Source organism: Electrophorus electricus, chromosome 11 (assembly GCF_041902795.1).
Source record: "Electrophorus electricus isolate QZ-2024a chromosome 11, ASM4190279v1, whole genome shotgun sequence".
Lineage (NCBI taxonomy): Eukaryota > Metazoa > Chordata > Actinopteri > Gymnotiformes > Gymnotidae > Electrophorus > Electrophorus electricus.
In genome coordinates, this window is record NC_137507.1 from 5,334,582 (window position 1) to 5,358,352 (window position 23,771).

General features: G+C 40.4%; 1 long non-coding RNA gene across 2 annotated transcripts in view; it reads right to left on the reverse strand.

Moving 5' to 3' along the window:
- Positions 1-21,998, reverse strand: part of LOC145659923 (uncharacterized) — a 50,042-nt gene extending 28,044 nt beyond the window's left edge. For both annotated transcript variants that reach the window (XR_014126095.1, XR_014126094.1), the window contains exon 1: positions 41-21,998. This is a non-coding gene — a long non-coding RNA (uncharacterized LOC145659923). The remainder of the gene's footprint in view (positions 1-40) is intronic.
- Between the last annotated feature and the right edge of the window lie 1,773 nt (positions 21,999-23,771).

Here is a 23,771-nt window from a genome sequence, read left to right on the forward strand (position 1 = left end):
TGGGGGATAGAGAAAGAGAGGCTGAAGGATGCAAACTCACGGTCCAATGAAAAAGAGAAGCGAGGAGACAGGAGAGCGAAGCGGGGGGCTCCATTGGAGATGCTGCCGGTCTGCACGTACACCCCATTCTGTGCAGCCGTCAGCAGTCATGGGGGGGGCGGAGCCTAGGCTCTGGAGGCGGGGGTGAACACTTTCCCGGGGCCAGATCTTACATCGCTGGCTCCCTGTGGCCACCCCACATCACGTCACTCACCGGACATGAATGCGCTTTGTGGGTGATGAATGTAATCATTCATGTGGCCATTTGCTCAAACCGGGTTGTATTTGAGCTGATGAGGAAAACGCTTTTCAGCTTGGATGTGGGTGAGGGGGTGGGTGGGAGGAGCTTCGGCTTGAAGAAGACTCGCTATTGGCTTTAGGCTTTCCACCCGACTCCCAAGGCCTTTCAGCAGTTTCACACGGCACACCGGCATGCTGGGGTCCTCTTCAGAGCATCCTCCCAGCAGACATACAAAGCAAACGGCATGTCCACTATGGGGACTGACCTGAGGGCTTGGACAGCTTCTTAGCCCTCTCCCTTCATTTCAATACCACATCATTGTGCAATTGTTGAGTTACAAGTAACTCATTACAAATTCAATTGCGGAAGTGATGAGTTCACATGGCAAGAGCACCGAGAACCAATCAGCACTCAGCACTGCGTTAAAATCCAAAGAGTGCATGAGTCTGGCCACCCGGCCAGGCCGTATCCATGCGCTGAAGGCTTTGTCTGTGCATTTGCATGGGCTTTGATGTTTTCAAGAATGACGGCTGATCAGCCCTTTAAGACGTGAGCATTTCTTTGTTCATTTGTTGCTGTTGTTTTTTTAATGAGTAGCTCTAGATTCTCCCCTTAGTTCTGAAATGACAATTAATTGTCAGAAATGACTAAAAGCCATACGAGTTATTGTGTGCCAGTACTCATCACAAAGAGAGTCCCTTTTCTAGGTTTAGCATATTTCCCGTATTTAACCAACACTGGTTTTCTATCGATCTCTACATTCTCTCCATTGTGTAGTTGATAATGGAGGTCTTTGTAGGATCTGGACGATATCCTCTCCTGGCCCAGCGGGGTCACTCCCACTCGGGAGCCTCAACCTCACTCTCAGCAGGGCCCTGCTGTTCACTCTGGTGGGGTGATACCATCAGCCCATGGGGGCCGCTGAGCACGTCCCCATCACCTCCTTCCTATTGCTGACCTGACATTAAAACAAACATTGCGCCTTTGTTCGTTCCAGCTTACAGTGAAATGTCAAAATGAGTCTTTTTACTCGTCCCAGATTCCATCCAGCTTCCACGCTGCCCCCAGTCAAGGACCCTGCTGATGGAGCGCCATGTTTCATTTGGATATTAAAGCCTGTGAGGTGGTTGCGTGACACACCATGACACATTTTTGGATGTCTTTTGGAAAATAGAACTGCGTAACATGTCTACAGCTAGGGAGTAGGTCAAATGAAGAATGTTGACCTTGTTATGCACTGATGGTAATCTGTTTTCCTTTGTTTAAAAGATTAGCAAAATTCCAAATTTCATCACATGCACTTCCCTCTATTTTTGGAGTCAGCAGTAATTGTTGTATTGCTGCATTTATCGGTTTGGGTCCTGTAGCTTTCTGGCACCTAAACAGCTATTTTCAGATCACTTTTCTGGTAGCCCATTTCCTTATTTCACTTTGGAGGATTAAGAAATGGAAGAGCTTTTTTTGAGCAAAAAACTATTTTTATTTTTCATTTGGATTGAATTGCTCAAAGCCTGCAAACAGGAAAGACAATCCATGATTTAAGTGCCAGATTAAGGCAAAAGACTGAATTTAAATGAGTAGAAAAGAGAGAGAGAAAAGAACATCCTCTTAGGTTACAGACATGTGCTGAGTCAGAGAGTCAAAGCGGTCCCTCTGCTCCCAGTACCCAGAGACCCCTCCGATCCCCATCTTTGCCCCAACAGCTGGCCTCACCAGATGTGACCATCTCAGTGTGGGAGCCAGGGGCGCAAAGGCATGCTAGCTGCTGTCTGTCAGCCCCACCCATTTCTCAGATGTGCTTCACCCAATCATCATCATCATCATCATCATCATACCAGCTCACACCACAGCTCACCCCTCTCCAGGGTGACATTAGCTCACATGGGTTGGAACTCTACCCCCCCATTAAACATGTAATGATGGGTGTAACTGAACACTAATCTGTTGAATTTCTTCACTCAGCACTGGATCTTAGTTCAATCTTCTTATCAATCTTTTTTTGGTGTTGTTACAGGCACAGATTAAGTTTAGTCTTAATTCCAATGTCAAATGGGATTGTAAATTTAAATAAAATTTGTAAATAATAAATTGAATGCATTCCATTCTCTCTGGGGTAACCGATCTTTGTTCAGTACGAGGTTACATTTGTAAGAATAAAATTAGCCCATGGAGTCAGGAGACATGGATTGATCCTCGCTACATGAACCTGCAGTCGAGTGCACAGAAACCAATGTGACAGCGCAGGTCAGAGGGGAGGGGAAAGGCCAAGGGGTGGCCATGGGAGACCGTGGACACCCTGCGAAAATGACTGGCCCCCACTGGGCCTCCGCAGCTGATGGTGTTTCCGACAGGCTGAGAATTTACTTGTGGTAAATGTATTTAGCTGGTGAATTTGTATGTGTTTGGTTTGGTAAGTCACATTCCTTTTTGGGTAAATTACCGTTTTAGAAATGTGTTAACCCTCGATAAAAGAGGTCCAGCGGATGCCATGCACCCATGGCCAACTATGCAGAGAAGGCTCCAGAAGGCAGTATCTGTAACACTATCAATTATTGTTTTATGTTTGACAGTTTCTCTTTGTATTTTTTACTTTCATTTGATAAAAGTAAAAACAGTTGTGCTGCTTCAAAAGATTGCACCACTATGCTTAGGCTAAACAGAAAAGAATCATGCAGCACATTTTCAAGTCAATCAGAATATGTCAGATATATTAAACATGTCCAGCTACTTCTTTTCTTGCATTAAATACATTTCTGGTTGAACAAAGAAACACGTAGACATTCATATACCCAGACTGTTGTTGCTTTTTTGCACCAAGTAGCAACAGTTTTCATTGCATGATTGCTCTGACATTTACTGTAGTTTTTTTTCCTGAAGTTACATTTACACTGTGTATTTGGTTAGCGTAGGCATTATGTCATTTTTGTAGCCTGTATCTAGGCTATTTGCACCCATTTGCTGAAAATGCACATTCTGCCCATAACATTAATTCTGCAAAGTTTGACTGAATTGATTCAAAGACAGGAAAATAATAATTCAGCTAATAATTAATAAATCAGCTAATATTTAACATTTATGTTTAAGCAGCCCACACCCTCGATTTATTGGTAATGATGTAATGAAATTGGAATTTGAGGCTAATTAATGATTCCTTGACAGATCTCATGTGAATATAATCTGATTCAGAGATCAATCAAGGAATTAAACAGACTGCAATTTATTATATACTATAATATAGTGTCTTTGCCTTTGTATTATCATGCCTGCCCTGCAACTCCTCTGTGCTGTACAACCTTTAGTGTACCACCTCAAAATGTTCACTATGCTCAAAATGGCATACCCATATGACAAGAGACCATAGAGATACCATGAACTCCTACACCAGCCTACAGGGCAGCTTGGTATCAATTGTATCAGTTCCTTTATATAACATTTCATTGATTAACCTTCCTGTCCTGTGGTTTACCTATGATTTAGGAAGGGCAGGATATACATGGGTCTAAGGAAAGAGACACTGAATATGAAATTAAGGTTTAAATGAGAGAAAGCTTCACATTTCAAAATTAACACCTAGGCATTCCAAGCATTCAGGAGCAGAAAACCAAAGCAGTTAAAGAGTGTTGCGCCATAATATTTTCCTGGGATTATGGCAACTCCTTTAAGGATGTAGTAATGGCTACTCAAAAGAATTTTTAGAGGACTACAACAAACGACAGGTGTCTTTTCGGCATCGTAACCCCATTACAGGGTATAATTCACAGAGACTTGTTTGACCTATTTGAGCTGTGACTCTGCGACTTGTTTGACCTATTTGAGCTGTGACTCTGCGACTTGTTTGACCTATTTGAGCTGTGACTCTGCGACTTGTTTGACCTATTTGAGCTGTGATTCTGCGACTTGTTTGACCTATTTGAGCTGTGACTCTGCGACTTGTTTGACCTATTTGAGCTGTGACTCTGCGACTTGTTTGACCTATTTGAGCTGTGACACTGCGACTTGTTTGACCTATTTGAGCTGTGACACTGCGACTTGTTTGACCTATTTGAGCTGTGACTCTGCGACTTGTTTGACCTATTTGAGCTGTGATTCTGCGACTTGTTTGACCTATTTGAGCTGTGACTCTGCGACTGTTTGACCTATTTGAGCTGTGACTTTGACTTTTCCGAGCTATCACAGATGCTGCAGGGGCTCGTGGGAAAGAGATGAGAGGCTACAGAGTGCAGGACAAACAGACAGGATTGCAGAGTGTCCATATTAGCTTGGCCATTAAACTTATCCCTGATGTTCCATAGATAGTATTGTGTGTGTGTGTCTAACTGAAAAGTGATTATCATGCAGACTGCTGCTCTTAAGGAGGATTTATACAACAAAGGTTTAAATTAATGACATTTTTATATAAGCTACACGCAGGTACAGAATGACCCCCTCTTAGTTAAACATTCAGTATGTTTTATTACATGGCCACTCCCTTGAACCCCTCCCCCTTTCTCATACCGTCTCTAGTTCTCTTGCTCTCTGTGAATAAAACTGAAGCTTTCTCAGCCTCATTCAGAATGCTATCATGTTTCATCATGAGAAAACATGCCACTGCAATGCTGTCTCTTGTTATTTGGACAAAATACCCGCCCCTGAATTCTGAGGCATTGTGCTAAATGTCTAGCGGAGACAGATAAATGTGATCATTAGAATCCTGCTCCTTCTTTCCTTTTCTTTTATTTACATGCATGGCGCTCTGGGATCAGGGACGTTAAGGCCCCGATGCCTATCTCCAGCCGATGTATTCGGTGATAGGGCAGTCCCTGCTGCGGTCTCACAGACAGTGTGTGAGCCCTTTGAATAGAGGACTGCAAAAAAAAAGCAGCACATCTGCTTGCACAACAAGCATGAAGTATGCACTATATTTCCCCTGGCAGAGGTCTTCAGAGCGTTTCCTCTCTACTGTGTAGCACACACATCATGCATGCTTGTCTGATTAAGCATCATCTGAGACAGTACCCAAAATGTATACAAAAACGTAGACCATTTGATTTGTTTACGGTTTTATGTTCAAGTAAGGCTAATAGAAGTATATAAATGTGGCCTCCACTCCAAGCATGCACAAGAAGGGCTACAACTGTACAACAAATACCCGTAAGAGCTGCTGTGGCCAAAAGGTGAGAGGATATGGGCTTGGAAGTGAAAAGCTGGTGGTTCAATCCCCTGAAACAGCAGTAGCCATGGCTGAAGTGCCCTTCAGCAAGGCACCTAACACCCAGTTACTGCCTGGGCACCACAGGAGGTAGCTGCTCACTGCCCCTAGTGTGAGCTGTCTTAATGTGTATGTGTGTGTATATATTTGCTACACATTGGTTAAATGCAGAGAGAGAGAGTTTCCCCAAAGGGATCAATAATAAAGTTATTCTTCTAAAGATGCTAAAGTAAATAAATTAAATCAAAATGTATGCACAAACCCACTGACTTCACAGCCACTAACCTTGATGTATGAGATCTGCCCACTGGCTGGTCGGAAGCTGATGTTGCTTCCCTCCAAAAATAAATAAATAAAAATTTAAAAATAACTGTCAATTATATAAAATGTATGAAAAATATGCTAAATTGAATTGTCTTGTCACTTAAAAACTATAGATTACAGAAAAATTATAGAAACAGACATAATAGTACTTGAAGCATAAAAAGTAAGATAAACTTACCCGTTTTGTGCCTCGTTCAAAAAGAACTTTGAAAATACATCAGCTGAAATACACCAGAGAACTGTATTGCTAGTGTGCAGGGATACACTTCTGTAGGCTGGATGGGCAGAGATATACAAATGTTTGTTCTCATGACAGCACTGATTTCAAAGCAGGCGGTTTTTGCAGCTTTAATTCAATACGTGGACTGTATTGACTAGGGGAGTGAACACAATGTTAACTTGGTCCCAAAAAACTGCACGTGGTATTCAGTACACGACCAAAATACATTTTTCCAGTGCGCAAAAGATACCCAGATAACAACCAGAGTTATCTTCTTGGTGTACGGCAACCCGTCATACAACGATGGCGAACCTTGGTTTGCATTTGCATACTACTATGGAGGCTATTTCAACAGAGCCAGATCTTCTGTGGAACCTACCCGTGTCTAAGAAAGGAGGTGACGTTGTTTATTTCACCACCGACTGTTAGGTGCTGGTAGTTGCAATGGAAAAGAGTACAGAAGAGTCACTCAGAAATGAATCATCACTCATTTAAGCCTTGATTGGCACATGGCCCTGGAGTTTTCTCCAAGACTTTCTGTCCAACTCATTGCTCTGGAGCCTTGTTCTAGTTAGAGATGGTGTATTTTGAAATACTCACGACTCGACTTGGGTCTTTTGCTTAAGCTACGGACACACTGCACAACTTTCAATGTGTATACTGTTCATACAACACAACTCGCCATCTTGTAATCGGGAATCGTGATTTGCACACTACATGCCTTACCAGCGACAGGGGATAACATAATATAAATTGTTTCAACGTCCGACAAGTGTGTGTGACCTCCAAGCGATGATTTGTAATGAAAACACGTGAGAAAGGACGCACAGAATGACGCAATACAAATACACCAGATAGATAGTTATTTTCTCTGTAAAGTAACTTGTTACATTTTTAGCATAGAATCTACCTTTTCTTTTCTCGTCATCTACACATAGCTCTCCTGTTAGGGGTGTCAGGCTTTTCTGGATTTTTCAGGATAGATGCAGTTCATTTTATGAGCATTTCCTTACTGTAGCACATTCAGGGAGTACCCCATGGTTCCGTCCTTGAACCAATTCTTTTTAATTTTTACATTTCACCTCTGGGTCAGATCATTTAAAAGAAAGGTTCATTGTTATGCAGATGATATTCAGATCTATGACTTGTGTTTTGTTTTCTGTCTGACAGTCTCATCTGTTACTATGTACATGACTCACCAATTTAAAGCATTGAATAATAATAGTATTGTTAGTTGGCCCTAAAATACACATTTTCCCAATTCTTCAGTCTCACTGTGAATGTAGACGGTGTTCCAATTAAACCAAGGCTAGTAATTAAAAACCTTGACTTCAATTTTAACTCTTCACTTACATTCAAGCATCATATTTAGTCTCAGTAAGACTACATTTTTTCATTTGTGAAATACTGCACGCCTCTTTCCTCGACTTAGCAGTGTTGATGCTAAAAAGCTTTTCCATATTGTACCATAGTTTTTTCCATACTGTAACTCATTTCAATGGTCTTCCTACCAAATTGCTCAGACAGCTATTTATTCAAAACTCCCTTCCAGTGTCATTTTTATCAATCACTCACCACATATCACCTTCATCCTTCATCAGCTTCACTGGTTACCAATATCCTTTCTTATCAAAAAGCATAAACATCTTCTGCTTACAAAACCCTTCATGGTCTTGGCCCTTCACACCTCATTGAGCTCCTTATTCTTACTTTCTCACATTTTCTGGCACTGGACCTCTTGCAGACCTAAGTACAAGACATTCATCAGTTGATGGCAGGTCTGTCAGTGTTTTGGAACTCCCTCCCATGATCGATGTGTGACTGCCCTACTCTCTCTTCCTTTATAAATCAACTCTCTACTTCTTTTTACTGTACACTTTTCCCTTCCTATGTTTTTTATCACTATATAAATTGCAATTATTATTATTAATAATAATAAGCAAAAAGATTATTAATAAGCCAGAAGATAATAAGAAGAAGAAGAATTCCATATAAATGAATGATCTTGTATGTAAATAATGTGTCCAAAGACCAATCGCTATTCTGTATGGTTTACTCCTCCTTGGTTTTAATTTAAACAATTTCATTTGATCATTTTGACAGTTATTATTGTCTTATTACTCACTATCCCACCCTGACTGAAAACAAAACATCCTTATTGTGTGGTTTGTTACCCAGACATGGTGTGCTGTGTGAGAGAAACGATAAAAAACATTATATTGCTTCTAACTTTCTCTGAGTCATAATTTTACATGTGAATATAGCCCAAATAACAGCAATGGCAGCTGCTGTCTATGTGTATGGTGATGTTGTCAGGCAATGTCACGGTTATAAAATCAGAATTTTAGTTCAAAAAGTTAGTTAAGTAAATATAATGCGGTAAATGTAGCATGTTAGTCCATCTCTGGTGAGGAGGGTTTCAGGGTCGCCACCCGTCCAGTCTTTGTCTGCTTTTTGTTTTGTTTTGTGACATCCTCCTAAGTTGAAGGGAAAATTACAATAACGATCAAGGTCAATTTGTCACTCCTCACTTCAGCTTCCCACTTGCAACTTTAAGCCAATCAGAGGTTGGGTTTGTGTTGTCAGTTTGGAGATGGGTGTGTGGTCGGTGTCGAGCTCTGTGGGCTGACGGAGTGTGTGTCTGAAGCAAAGTTCCAGCAGAGCTCTTTCGGAAGCACAGTGTGGAAAAGTGTTGAGTGTTCTGGGATGTCCGGAATTCACATTCTTGTCTGCATTCTAATTAGCTACGCTTTCCACCCGTGACCGACTGTGTGTGTGTGTGTGTGTGTGTGTGTGTGTGTGTGTGTGTGTGTGTGTGTGTGTGTGTGTGTGTGTGTGTGTGTGTGTGTGTGTGTCTACCCACGCACACACACATCAGTTCACAGATGAGGATGTGCACCCACCTGTAACATCACAGGCAAGTGTGTGTGTGTGTGTGTGTGTGTGTGTGTGTGTGTGTGGTGGGGGGGATCTGCTGACCCCTCTCAGGGCCACCTGCACATCACATGGGAAAAAGAAAATACAGGTGAATCCTAAGAGTGCAGCATTTCTTTTACCTGCTGTATCATGTTCCACCTTAATTTAAACGATGGCAGTCATTTGTGAGAATATGTTTAAAGTTCTTTGAAGGCCCCTCAGCATGTAGGAAGTGAATGTAGAGAACAGCATCTTCTGGCTGCCAGAAGCCTGGAAGGTCATGGAACATGCACATCTTTCAGGTCTTACTTACCATTCTGTTTAAAATATCACTAGACATGTTTGCACTCACGGACCTCATCCCTAAAACACCTTTTATTTTCACACATCACACAGGATGTTTCGGCTAATGCCTGAACAGTCAGGAAGGAGGAAATGTCTTAAGGGCTTTAATGAATGAAACTGTGTGGAGAATCTGCTTGTTGACTGCAGGAGGACACCTTGTATTTTATATGGGAATCTGCTGCAAACACGGGTCACAGCAACATTAGAAAGCTTGTGCTATTTTAGCATGATAGTGGCAGCCATGGCCGTCAGACTGACTTGGATACTGTTTGTTTGCTTGTTTGTTTGTTTAAACATTGCCATTCTGTACTCGCCCCCTAGGATGAGGATAGCATATTTCATTTATTACTGAATTCCACATCCGGATAATTCATTTGCAGTGTAGTTTTAAAAATGGTTTCAGTCCTATCTGGAGGGACGTTCCTATCGTGTCACATGGAGAGGATTCACATCCAAAAGATGTAGACTTTCTCCATGTGTTTCATAGGGCTCGGTATTAGGCCCTCTTCTCTTCTTGTACTCATTCTCTTGGTGATGTAATATCTTCTCATGGTTTCTCCTACCACTGCTGTGCTCATGACACTCAATTATTTCTTTCTTTTCCACCCTCTGACACGCAGGTCTCCAGACGTATCTCAGCATGCTTGATTGATCATGTTTGACAGCCCACCACTTGAAGCTCAACCCCAGTAAAACAGAGCTTTTGTACATCCCAGGTACTTCCAACCCTTACCATGACCTCTCAGTTTCCTTCGAGAACTCCCTGGTATCACCATCTGAAGTTGGCCGTAGCTTGGGTATACCTTTGGACAACCAGTTGTCATTCTCAAGTCATATTTCAAACGCAAGCCGCTCTTGCAGATTTCTCCTTTGTAACATGCGATGGATTCGACCCTTTCTCTCGCAGGAAGCTACCCAGGTGCTTGTGCAGTCTTCTGATCTCAAAGCTAGACTACTGCAACTTGCTGGTCTTCCTGTAAGGGCCATCAGACCTCTACAATTTGTCCAGAATGCAGCAGCACAACTGGTCTTCAATCATCCGAAGTTCACACGTCACTCCACTGCTACATTTCCTTTATTAGCTTCCAGTAGCTGTATGCATCAGATTTAAAACCTTGACGCAAGCCTACAAAGCCAAAAATGGATCAGTCCCTCCAAACATGATGTCAATGGTCAAAGCCCGATCCGTACTTTGAATACTTCGAACCTCAAGTACGGCTCGGCTTGAAATATCTATACCTTCAAGTCTCATGGAAGTCAAGCATCGAGACTATTCATCGAGACTATAGGATGTGCTCTATGAATACATGACAGCACTTTTGTAAGTCGCTCTAGATAAAAGCATTTGCTAAATTCTGTAAATGTAAAAAAAGAAAAAAGAAATACCTTCAGCAACAATATAAACCAACAGTATAACAAAAACATCATAGATGAACAACAGCATAAGACAGCATGCATACAACAGCATTATCTATTCGGTAGTCTAATAACCGATGGCATATTTATCACCATTAAGGGAATGCCCTATAGCAAGTGCCAGATGGAAAAAGAGGAAAATGAAAATGTAGAGCATGCTGGCAGTCCAAGAGAATACACAGCTGTTCTGTTACAGGCCTCAGCTAAACTTCTCCAATTATCACCTGGACTCCAATAATCTTGCTAGCATGATTGATAATGCTTTTTAGGCTCTTTTTATGTTTCACATTCAAGCTATAAAAGCAACACACCACTGAAAAACACAAAACAAGCTCTATAAAAGACTGGTAAAACATTTCCATTAAGGTTTTATCAATGTTAAAGAACCTAAGCTTCCTCAGACAAAACAGGGTATAGGGCCTCTTTACGCAAAGAATCAAGGTTCAAATTTATGGTTAATTATTGTACCTTGATACCTATATTCATTTACCCACTCAACCTCCATTTATTTGATAACGTTTTTCTCCAATGTATTTTTGTCTAAAATCAATGCATGTATTTAGTTTGGCTACACTGATGTGTAAAAAAGCCTCATCACACCATTGGATAAAATCTTCCACTATAGGACCATGACCTTTTCCATCCTTTCCAGGAGACTTACGACGACAGTATCTTCAGTAAATTTCACTATATATCTATTTACAAAAGTACTTCGACAGACATCCGTACAGAGTATTTACCATAAAGGAGAGAGTACCTTGCGGTAAACAAGTGCGACCTTAGTTCTGAAAAATACCTTTACCCTTCGTGTACTCTTGTGTTGTGACTGGTAAAAAGTTTCATCCTACACTGCAATAATCCAATCTAAAATTATCAATGAGTTTCTTTACTAAAACATATGGTTGGATTGTGTTAAACGCTAATGAAAATAAAAAAAGCAACCTCACACTAGTTCTTGGAATATCTACACTGTGTGCACAATTATTAGGCAAGAGTATTTTTGAACATATCATTTTTGTGCATATTTTCCAACTCCAAACCATACAAACTTGAATGCTTATTGGATTTAAGCATATCAGGTGATGTGTATTTGTGGAATGAGGGAGGGTGTGGCCTAAGGAGATGGACACCCTATATCAAGGTGTGTATAAATATTAGGCAGCTTCTTTTCTTAATGCAAAATTTGCCAAAAAAGAGATTTAACTGGCTCTCAAAAGTCAAAAATTGTTAAAGGTCTTTCAGATGGATTCAGCAATCCATTTGAAAGACTTTGCTAAGATATTGGGGTGTGATCACAGAACCATCAAATGTTTTGTTGCAAATAGTTAACAGGATTGCAAGAAATGTGTTGAGAAAAAAAAAAGACGCAAATTAACTGCCAAAGATTTGAGAAGAATCAAACGTGAAGCAACCAGGAACCCATTATCCTCCAGTGCTGTCATATTCCAGAACTGTAACCTACCTGGAGTGCCCAACCCCTAAACCTACTGCCAGTTTTTAGAAGATACTTTCTTCAGTGGTACAGGGAAAAAGTCTGCATTCATCTTTCGAGAAGACCATGATTTTTATACAGGACAATACTCCATCGCATGCTTCGACATACTCCACTGCATGGCTAGCCAGTAAAGACCTTAAAGATGAAAGAATAATGACATGGCCCCCTTTCTCACCTGACCTAAACCCTATTAAGAAATTGTGGGCCCTTCTTAAATGGGAGATTTACGGTGAAAGAAAACAGTACTGCTCTCTGAACAGTGTCTGGGAGGCTACGGTTGTTGCTGCGCAAAAAGTTAATCATAAACAGATTAAGAAGCTGACAGACTCCATGAATGGAAGGCTTATTGAGAAGAAAGGTGGCTATGTTATTCACTGATTTTTTTTTTTTTTTTATTGTCAGAAATTATTTGTAATTTGAGTTGTTTGTTTATTATTCTCACTTTAACACATGCAAATAAACAAGTGAGATGGGAACATTTTCATTTAGTTGCATAACAATTATGCAAACACCGATATTCTCCTAAGAAAGCCAAAACTTCACTTTTACTTAAATATTCAGGTTTGAGGTTTATTAACACTGTAGTTGATCAATAATAAAATGAATCCTCAAAAATACAATTGGCCTAATACGTGTGCACACAGTATAGATTCTTAAGCGCCATGTTGAGCAGAATGACAGTTGCATCCTCCATCCCTTACTTGGGTTTATATGCAAACTGAAATGGATCTAACAAACTATGAGTTTTCTTTAATGACTCTTCTTTAATCAGCTTTTCAAGACACTTCTAAGACACCTCTGAAGCCAGTGATCTTTGTTCCTATTCCTACAGTTTCCTTGAAATAGCTGTAGCTCAGCAGCTAAGATCATATCTGCATTAGAACCAGATTAATAGTGTTTCACTCAAACTCTAGACCTAATTATAGTACTGAGGAAGCACTGATTAAAGTTGTTAATGACCTGTTGCTGGCTTCTAACCAGGTTTCTGTCTATTTATATTGCTTGATCTCAATGCAGCATTTGATACTATAGATCACAATATTTTTCTAGACAGCCTTAAAAATATTGATGGCATTAAGGGAATAGTCTTTCCTGGTTTAGATCTTACTTAGATGATCATTATCAGTTTGTGAACATAAATGATCACTTTTCATCATAAACCAAGGTTAGTTTTGGTGTCCCACAATGATCTGGTCTAAGCTCCCTGCTTTGTCTGTTTATATACGTTACATCTGGGTGAAATTATTCATAAACACTGCTCTAGTTTCTATTGCTACATTGAAGCTATTCATTTAGATGCCAAGCCAGAGGACAAATATCATCTTAATATTACTGATGAATGTGTAAAGGACATCAGACAATGGCTGTTGAGAAACTTTCTCTCTTAATCCTCACAAAACAGAAGTGCTTCTATTAGGCTCACACGCAGACAGGAGTAAACTCTCCGATTATGTAATAAACCTTGATGGTCTCTCGATCACAAAATGTTTAATGGTTAAAGATCCTGAAACTATGGATCCCAGTCTCTTGTCTGTAGTTCATGTAAATAATATTTTCAGAACAGCCTTTTTCCACCTCAGGAACATTGCAAAGATTAAATATATACTATCATTACATGACGCAGAAAAGCTAGTCCATGCATTTATCACTTCCAGATTGAACTGATATAACTTATCTTAACCTTACTTATCTAGTTACTCAAAGTTAACTGACTGAGAGTGTTGATGTTCCAGGGAGCTCTCGGTTGTGTAACCTTTTAACTTTATCATTTTAGCTGTGCTGCCATAGCTAAATGTGCCAGAGTCCACTTTTATACATTATATATATCCCTATTTTACACACTTTAGTATTTGATTATGCCTAATAATCTATTGTGGTGCTGGTGGTCTAAGACATCTCTGCCCAGTGCTGGTGGTATACAGTGTCTCTACCGGGTTCTGGTGGACTATAACGTTTCTGCCTGCTGCTGCTGTTGGTCTTTTTCCTACCAGTGGCTCCTGAAAGTTGGTCTTTGTTAGCACATGCAGGATGCTTAATTTTTTTATCGAGCAGTTTCACTATTATTATTGTGAAGATGTCACAGCTTGAATGAGTTGAATGAGGTCATACTGCATTCATTTAGTGTGTTAATGCAACATATCATTATACACATACATACATACATACATACACACACACACACACACACACACACACACACACACACACACACACACACACACACACACACACACACACACACACATATATACATGCCCACACACAAATGGAATTTTGTCATGTATCTAGGCTACTAATGGTCTTCTTGGCTGCTTAGAACTGTAGGTGTGTCATTCTGAAAAATGATAGACACTGAATATCAGCAATAAAAAGTGATCATGAGTTAAGAGAGAGACAGAGGGGAAAGAGAAATGAGTGTTGGCCTTTGGTAGTGCCTTTCTGCATTATTGTGCAACTCCACACTACAGGGATAGTGCAGCATACATTAGGGGAGTTGTGATCAGTGTAAAGCCAAGCTCTCTCCTCCTTTTGTTAATTTCTCGTTTTTCCATCTGAACAGCTCAACTGCACGCGTGCGCGCGCGCACGTACGCACGCACGCACGCACACACACACACACACACTTTTACTACTGAATTCCAGGAGGATCCTGAGAAGAATAAAAACTCTCTTACTCTATATATGGTATGTCGTCTAATTGCACCGTGGACTTGGACGCTGGACCTGGATTTAGTTTATTCAAACAATAAGATATGCTTAAATGAACAATGTTATATCTCTGTTTATGCAGTAGTGAGTGACACCAAACAGGTAATAAACAAAAGCACATAGCTCTTAGCTAGCAGCAAATAAAACTGATGTATCTTCTGACTCAGCCTTCAGGGCCACCTGCAACTAAAAGGACTGAATACCACTTGCAATTCAAAAGAGGAGTAAGCCACTCAATGCCAGTGTAATGGTGGCTATAGTAAAGTCTATAGTATTATACAACCCAATTGCTAAATCAGACACATTGGACAAATTACAGATATAGAGACAGGAGCAAACATATGGAATTGCCTACTTAGCTAAAATAAGATAAAATAAAATGGAGATATTTTAAAATAGAGATAATAGAAGTATAAAATATACTGAATATGAATATATATCTGAGGGCAAAATAGACACATTCTCACGGATAGAATAAAGGGTATATAAAGTATATAAAGTATATTACCATGTGAAAAATTCTACATATACTTCTGTTAGGGACACTGTGATACAGATTATACATTTTGAACAGTCTAAAATGTCAGATTAGGTTGCATGATAGCATTTAAAACAAGTATGTCAGGGGAACGGGTACTCAGGTGGGGAAAATGCTATTTAATTGGAGGCGGGAGAATACATTCCCCTCCAGCTTCTCCTCATGTTCTCACATGCCTTTTCCTGCTTTCCTTATGGAATCCCTTTCACGTGCACTGCCCGCGATTCACATGTATTCCTGCTCGCCCCGCTGGGTGACTTTCATGCTGTTTCTGTCCTGTTTCATTAAGGTACCCTCAGTGAGTATTCCTAGTATTTCTTACCTGCAGACTCCAATCTAATTTCACCCTGAGGCTGATCTCATTAGAGCCCTCTGTCTGCTTCTCTCTGTCCCCATCTCTCTTTCTTTTGCTGCAGGCGGTATCGGCATGCCTGTCACTCAAACACGTTAGCCGGGCATATATGCCTGGAGAAAACCATCCATACAGGATCACGAGAGCTCGGCCTTCTCTCTCTCTTTCACTGTAGAAACAGAAAAGGACAGTGATATAGATAAAGAGCAGGAAAAGCTCGATATCTCTCTCTCTCTCTCTCTCTCTCTCTCTCTCTCTCTGTGTCTGCCTCTCTCTCTTTCTCCCTTTGTCTCCATCTTTCTTTGTCTCCATCTCCTTTGCATCTATGAGAAAGGGGGGTTGGTGTAGAGATGATTTTGAGGCTTCACTCTCTCCAACCAGGAAGCTTCAGGAATGGCTGAGCAGCACCAAAGACTGAGAAACCAAGAAACTGGCAATGATGCAAGATTGTTCGAAAAAAACGCAAGAGTTAGATCATACAGATGGGGCAGGTGTGTGTCTGTGTGTACTAGGTATACATGATGTAGAAGCTATCATTTTTAGAGACTATTGAATTTATAATCAAGCATAACTGACAATTCATAAATTAACAGACATCTAATACCTTATACTGCATGCTGATATTTATCTTTCCTCCACAGCTGAAGGGCTATTAGCAAGTCAATCTGGCCGAGATGTGCATCACCTAAAATTTCTGAAATTACAATTTGTTTCCCCCCACATTTCTATTGTCATCTCAAGGAAAGTGATCTAAAATCAAAAAGATCTGTGTAAAATTCATTCTACTTTAGACCTTTTCAATAATTAGACTTAACTGCATAGACAGGATGCCGTGTCCCCATCTGGAGGACACTACACAAAGTGATGAAAAATAAAGCTCTCTCAGACAACGCTCTAACTGAAACTATGCTCCATTTTGGCTGTATCAATTTAATTGGCTAAATGTTTGACCTTCTATCTATAGCACTCTTTCCTTATAAGGTCAGTGTGTCTGCATCCTGTAACAGCTGTTTATATATGAGCCAAAATGCATGGATATGGTTTATACTTGCACATAAGTGAACTATTTCTACATTAATGAGTTAAACATCACTTCCCCTACTACACCGCCCACTTAAAGAGTAATTGAGGTTCTGTATAAGGTTAGTCATAGCATAGATGGGAATCCCAGGAGAAACTGATGTTTATTTCGGACATAGCATCTGATTCATACTCATAGCCAGTATAAGGCTGCTTGTCATTGCTGGTAGGCAACAGAAGGGGCTTAGTGCTGCTTTCTCCGAGATACAGCCTTGCTCAACTCTCTGATGGACATGCAGCTTTTCCTGGTGGACAAGCTATTATAACTTATTTCAGGAATATTACTAATATGACATCTCTGCCACTCTGGCATTACAATTAGCAATTGAATTTGGGGAGTGGGAATTTCAAAGATGATTCATTCATAAACTGAGTGCCTTCCCGATTTACTGGCAACCTTGGTAATGGCTAGACATATAACAAAAGCTATGACATTCTTTTTTGTGGACCACCACCTTGATCTTCCCTAAAAACATGAAAGAAGTCTAATCTTTTAGTGAGCTTTTTTTTGTCTTTTTTTTAAAAAGGTGAAAAATATATCACATTTATTTGCACTCTTAAAAATAAATATGTACCATAAAAAAGTCAAGTACTTAGATTATATGTATATTTTACACTTTTTCACCTGAGTCTTTTGGAACTTACATAGGCATACACAAAAGATAAACTGAGACAAAATGTTGCTGACCCTCATAAATCAAGTAATGGGTCTAAAACCTTGCTGCACACCTAACAATATCCATCTCATCCACATGTGCAACAATTAATTTTTTTAAATAACCTGTCTAGAAGACGATGCAAGAAAACATTCGGATAATTGCTGAAGTTCACCGCATTCTAGATTCACCAAGTCAAAATCAGAAACCACTTCCATTCCAACAGACTATTTGGAAAGCTTGCCAGAAAAACATTTCTGATGTTGTCAAACCACAAACCAGGTTCACTAAAGGTCACTGGAACGCTTATTGGAACCAGGTTTTGTGGTGAGATAAGATGAAGCACTGATATTTGCTATCAATCACCTGAGGTGTGTTTGGTATAAAAAAGGCCAAGGTCAGGCTGGAAAGCAGCTAATCCCCAGTCCTAAGTACAGTGGTGGAGCTATGATGATGTGAGGCTGTTTTTCATCCAAGATGGCTAGATCTTTCAGCAGACCAATGATCCAAAGCATAACCTCCAAATCCACATGGCCAGTTCCAAAACTCCCACCCTGAAACTCTCCTATCGTATAACCCCACCAACGGGTGTGGGGGTTAGTGAAGGCTACTATGTGAGACTAGCCACTGCATCTTTTCAACAGTGAAGCACAACTGAATGTGTTTGGAGAGAACACCTGACTGGCCTTTTCTGTGTGTGTAGGCTGGCAGACACTCAGGACTAGCCACCACTGCTGTAGACAGACAGAAGGATCAAGCCATCCTTCCCCTTCGAGAGAGCGCAGGTGCAGCTGTGCTCTCTCAAACTTTCCTCCATCAGCCATCGCTGATATTTGAATTCAGCCTTTGCTGGATGTGATGTGCTACCCAAGAGCTGCAATAATAATTTATATTTATGATTCATACTGGTGTCCATCTAATTTTTAAAAAAATTGTTTTAATCTCCAGAGAAAGTTAGTACATTTTCAGTTCTAATGCCTGGAGTGGTATGTTTTCTGCCCTATTATTGCCGTGCTTTACTGGAACTGCTGACACGATGTCAATGAATGTAAACTTTGTTGGACCTCTAACTTTCTGCATTCAGTTAGCAGCAATTGTTATCTCTGATCCAAACAGAACTTTAGCAGCATATTTGATGACAGTTCCCACTGTACACAGCATTAATGATGGTCAGGCAAATGGAGGCATATCACTCACTTATGTTTCTTTCCAGAAAGTGTAGAGTGAGACTTGAGCCTTCTGGGGGCCAAGCTTTACTCTAGAGAACTCATCAGCTACAGATAAATCTCCTCACATATAAGAACTAATAGAGACACGTAAAGTTTATCATCACTCACTGGAGCTTTTTAAAGTGAATTTATAGTGGTTAACATCTTGTGAGCAAGTCCAGTTTTCAGACCCTCTACTAGAGGATAAGAGAATCTGTTTGGTTTGCTTAATATTCTAAGTAACATAATTATGTTATGATTTAAGTTGGAGCCTGTTCAGTTCGATGCACATAATCTCATCACAATGATAGTGAAGACTATTAATGTTTGGATAAGCCTTGAATCAGATATCATGGAAGAGTTCTCTAAGGAAAAAACACCCAAGTAAGAAATATTCTGGCTTTACCTATACATTAATGGTCACCAGTATAGGGAGTTAACTTAAAACTGTGAAACGTATAACATAAAGATCACAAATGCATGGCAGCATTATCCATTTTGCTGTTACATCATCACTTAACACTATAAGCAATCCACACACTGGAGCTTGATGAATCTATAATATAAAACATATCTAATCAAATGGGTTATTATTATATTTCACCCATCAGAGGCTATCATACTCTGTTTTGTTATTCTGATTGCTGGATTTATAAACCTTTTTTATTTTTAAAATCCAAGTAGAAGAAAACGTGTGAAGGCACATCGCTCTAAAGGCTTGACTGCTCAGGGGCCTTGCATGACTTATCCATCAGCCAAGTGATCGGCTTTTCTTATCAGTTTCTTCTTAACTTCCAGGGAGCAACTAAAAACTGTCTGATTTCTTAGATTTCTTCAGATTTTCTAAAGCTGAAACTTAAATCATAATTTAAGATATTATATATAAAATCACATCAAAGGCAATTAATTCAATTCAAAAACTCCCTGAGATAGTATATGTATGCAACCTTGAGAGAAGCTATACTCAGAAAGAGAACCCATTCTCTGAAGGGTGACAGGATATTGGATTTTGATATTAAGCTACAAAACATACTAATGTTTTCAAGTATCTCTGTATTGGCTTAAGACTAGACCATACAACAACTTATAAAATCACAACACTGATAGAGAAGTGAGAGCAGTTTGAAGACCTTGCTCAGTATGTTTTACTTTTCCTTATTTCATCAGTGTCTGTGGCCTCTGAAGGGTTAATTTCACATGGCACGTTAGAACACATATCTACTTAAGCCAAGAGGCCTACTGCAGACAGGGAATACTGCCACAGGGAAATGTGTAATTCTGGTGTTCAGTACACCCGCATGTGGCTGAGACTTTGTGTGATCTGAGAGACCACTCTCCATTTATCTGGCTCTCTCACCCCTCAATGGAGCCTAATTTTGGTGTTTGTTCTCTTCGTTCATTATGCTCAAACAACACGTTAAACCTGTCTTCCCGTGGTCGTCTGTTCACACCAACCTGGGAAAGGGGTCATGGATCAGTCTGATGTGGAGATGAACCGTTGTTCCTGCTTCAGACAGTACGCACTCTCTTGCTCCTGACAGAACAGATGTCTATTTACTTGCTGCCATTATCACAGTTTTTAACATTTTCATTTAACCAGAACTGTTTTTATTTGATCAAAAAGAAAAATTGTTTGGAGTGCTGTAAAGACATGTTGGTGTATAACTGTCTGAAGTCACGCTGGAGGGGAAGAGAGACGGAGAGAATGAGAGAGCGATAGAGAGATTTTGTGTGTGTGTGTGTGTGTGTGTGTGTGTGTGTGTGTTCTTGGGAGTTCTGCAGGCTGTTTTTCTCTTCCTGAACTCTCCTGGCTGATAGCAGAGCTTTGAACATTATCTCTGTCCCTGTCTGATAGGGGCCAACTCACCATCAAACAATATCCCCCTTTTCTCTCACTCTCTTCCCAACACAACACTCACTCAGCACGGAGAACTCAACACAGTTCTACCGCAGACACACACATCACAACACAACACTCTCTCACCACACAGTACCAAGCACAGCTCTTCTGACCTGAAGAAACTACCATACCCAGTCAAGACCAGAGACCAGAGTCTACTGCAGTCAGGGGAATAATGTTGACCCTGATGACAGTAAAATCGTAAATGCTTAAGAAGCTCTTGTGGGAGTCACTGGTGTAGTGGAGGTCTAGAAGGCGGCAGGTTCAAGTCTATGCAGATAAGTAAACGCAAATGTCAGTTCAAACTTTTGAGTACAAAAAGTCCCATGGGGCCAGATCACAATGAGCTGACTTTGCTTTGCCTGTGCAGTTTGGCAAAGTTTGGATATTTGGAGATGCTGTAGTTGTTAATGAAAGTGAAACTTTTTTTTTTCTCCATCAGAAGCAAAGACCAACCATGACCATAAAAAATAAATCAAGCAGTTCATGGTGGTCATTTATCATGTCTGCCACACTGAAAATCTAATATTTCACTATTGCATCTTTCTGGAATCTGAAGGGTTCTGTCTGGATCTAGGAACGATTCTATAACAGGAATAGGCTCTTAGAAATATTCCTACCAGAAACATGTTTGTTTAAACAGAATGCCCAGTATGATGGTTATGTCATTTCGTTATGCACACCAATAAACATCATTAAAAAGAAAAAGTCTTGAAAGGCCCTGAGCTCCTTCCTCCACCTTCTAAATGTTCTGGGGTTCATGTGAACACACTGAAGGTCTGCGTAACCATTAATCAACAATCTGTTACCAGACTTACAAATACAATTAGCCCTGAATGGAGACCAAAGAGGAACAAGATGAGATTTAAACAACACTTGTGTATTTATGTAGTTGCTGCATTATAACATTAGCTGTTGTGTATTCAGGACTCTCTGTCAGGTCTCTTTCTCTCATCCCCAGTGGTGTTAAGTGTATAGCCAAAAGCATGCTTTCTTTTTCATTATTGCAACCAGATGGAGAGTGAATCAACTCTGTTGAGATTAATATGGGGAAATCAGAAACTGATGTAAAGAAGCACAAAGGGCTTAGGAGGGATCACTATCTCTCAGAAAGGGTCCATTACGGTCAGACCCCTCACGCTGGTCTCAGGGGTTTATCCAGGATACGTATGACCAATACATCCTGTTCCAGCAACATTCTATCCCTCTATCCAGTCAGAGCATTGTGAGATGAGGAAAGGTGCAGACATGAGCCACAGGGAGCCGTCCATAATGTGCTGTGTTCAGCTGTGAGCAGTGGGGAGATATGGAGTGGGAACACAAGCCAGTGGAGGACCAGGCTCCAAAAAAGTGTGACATCACAGCCCCGGGGAGTCCACCAACACGTGCAGGAGGACATGTATACTTGCAAGCATATGCACATGTGACAACATGCACACCAACTTGTGTAACACTGAGAGCAATATATCAACATAGTGGTCCAATTTTGCATACACCTGATCCATAGCAGCTGTGACATATATATATATATATATATATATATATATATATATATATATATATATATATATATATATATATATATATTACTTTTATACTCATTATCTGGGTTAAAATGAAGAGAACTGATGAACTTGACACTACATCTCTAGGACAATATTCCAACCAAACAGTTAATGGCTTCAAGAGTGGGCCATCTCGATAATCGTAGACTAGGTGATGAGTTAATGCTGGGCCTTATGTCCATGCACAAAACATTAGTCTGGTCCAATTCACAGCATAAGTAATGTCTAATTCCATTTTTGTACAGTGTTCATTACAGACACCACAAAACAACATAAATGCATAAAAATGCAAATATTACCTCTCATATCTATGCATTTCATACCATTTCCTTTCTATTTACATTTATGGCATTTAGCTGATGCTTTTATCCAAAGTGACTTACAATTATGACTGAGTACAACCTGAGCAACTGAGGGTTAAGAGCCTTGCTCAGGGGCCCAAGAGTGGCAACTTGGCTGTGGGCGGGGCTTGAGCCAGCAACCTTACGATTACAAGTCAAGCACCTTAAACCACTGAGCTACAACTGCCTTTCCAAACCCACAGAACTCAAGGTAAACCAGCTCATCTGACCCTCACTCTCCTCTGCCAATACCCAGCTCTGACACCAAAGAGAGGGTCTCGGGGTCAACATGAGACGTACCTTAATACGTTTAAAATGAGGGATGGTGTGTTGGCCAGGGAAGTGGGAGGGGCACCTGAGGGGTGTGGGTAAGGGTGGAGGCAGGGTAAAGCCCGGTAAATAGCTAACTTTCAGGCCTCAGTAAGGATTTTTATGGGCCACCATAACATGACAACAGGAAAGGGGTGACAGGATTCCCTGTGTGAACACTGTGTACCACTGCATTCACTGAGACTGTTTTGCTTTTTTGCCTTTAAGGTACTCTCATTGGTCTGTTGTGTAGGCACTGAACTTGATTGGCTGAGCCAGAGAGAGGGCTGAGGTTCTGAGAGCGGCCTTCAAGCTGCCTTGTGAACGGAGCTTCATAAAGTTCCTGCTGACCACTTTCTCAAACCTCTCGATTTTATTTCATTACTTTTGTTTATTGTTTCAGTGTAAGCCAGAGCCTGTTGTGTAAGCATGAGCCTCTTAACTCACAAAGCCAACTACGCAAAGCTTTGTCATACAGACAGACAGTCCAATCACTAGCCTCCTGCAGATTCCACCCCTCACAAAACAAGAAGTGGACCAACACACACATTTTTACACACATACAATATTCTCAATGTGCTTGACATCTGACTAAGAATTATTGGTGACAAAGCAAATCTATAAAGTATTTTATATTTAAAAATTGATCTTTCAAAAAAAGGAGCCAGTAACACACTGGCTTTTTTGTGCTCTCAATCTTGGTTTATGATGTTTAACTTCATAGTGATGTCAACATTCGGGTCACAAACAAGACATGAAACACTCAGCAAACAGACAAATGAAGGTACCGGAATACCTATTGCCTGAGTAAAAGACAGATTAGTTAAATGGTGTTTATTTAAAAAATGCAACTATAAAAGAAAATAAGAAGCAACTGAAGGCCCATGAAGCTTGTGCAGTGCTCTGGACATAAACCTGACCCCCATGTTG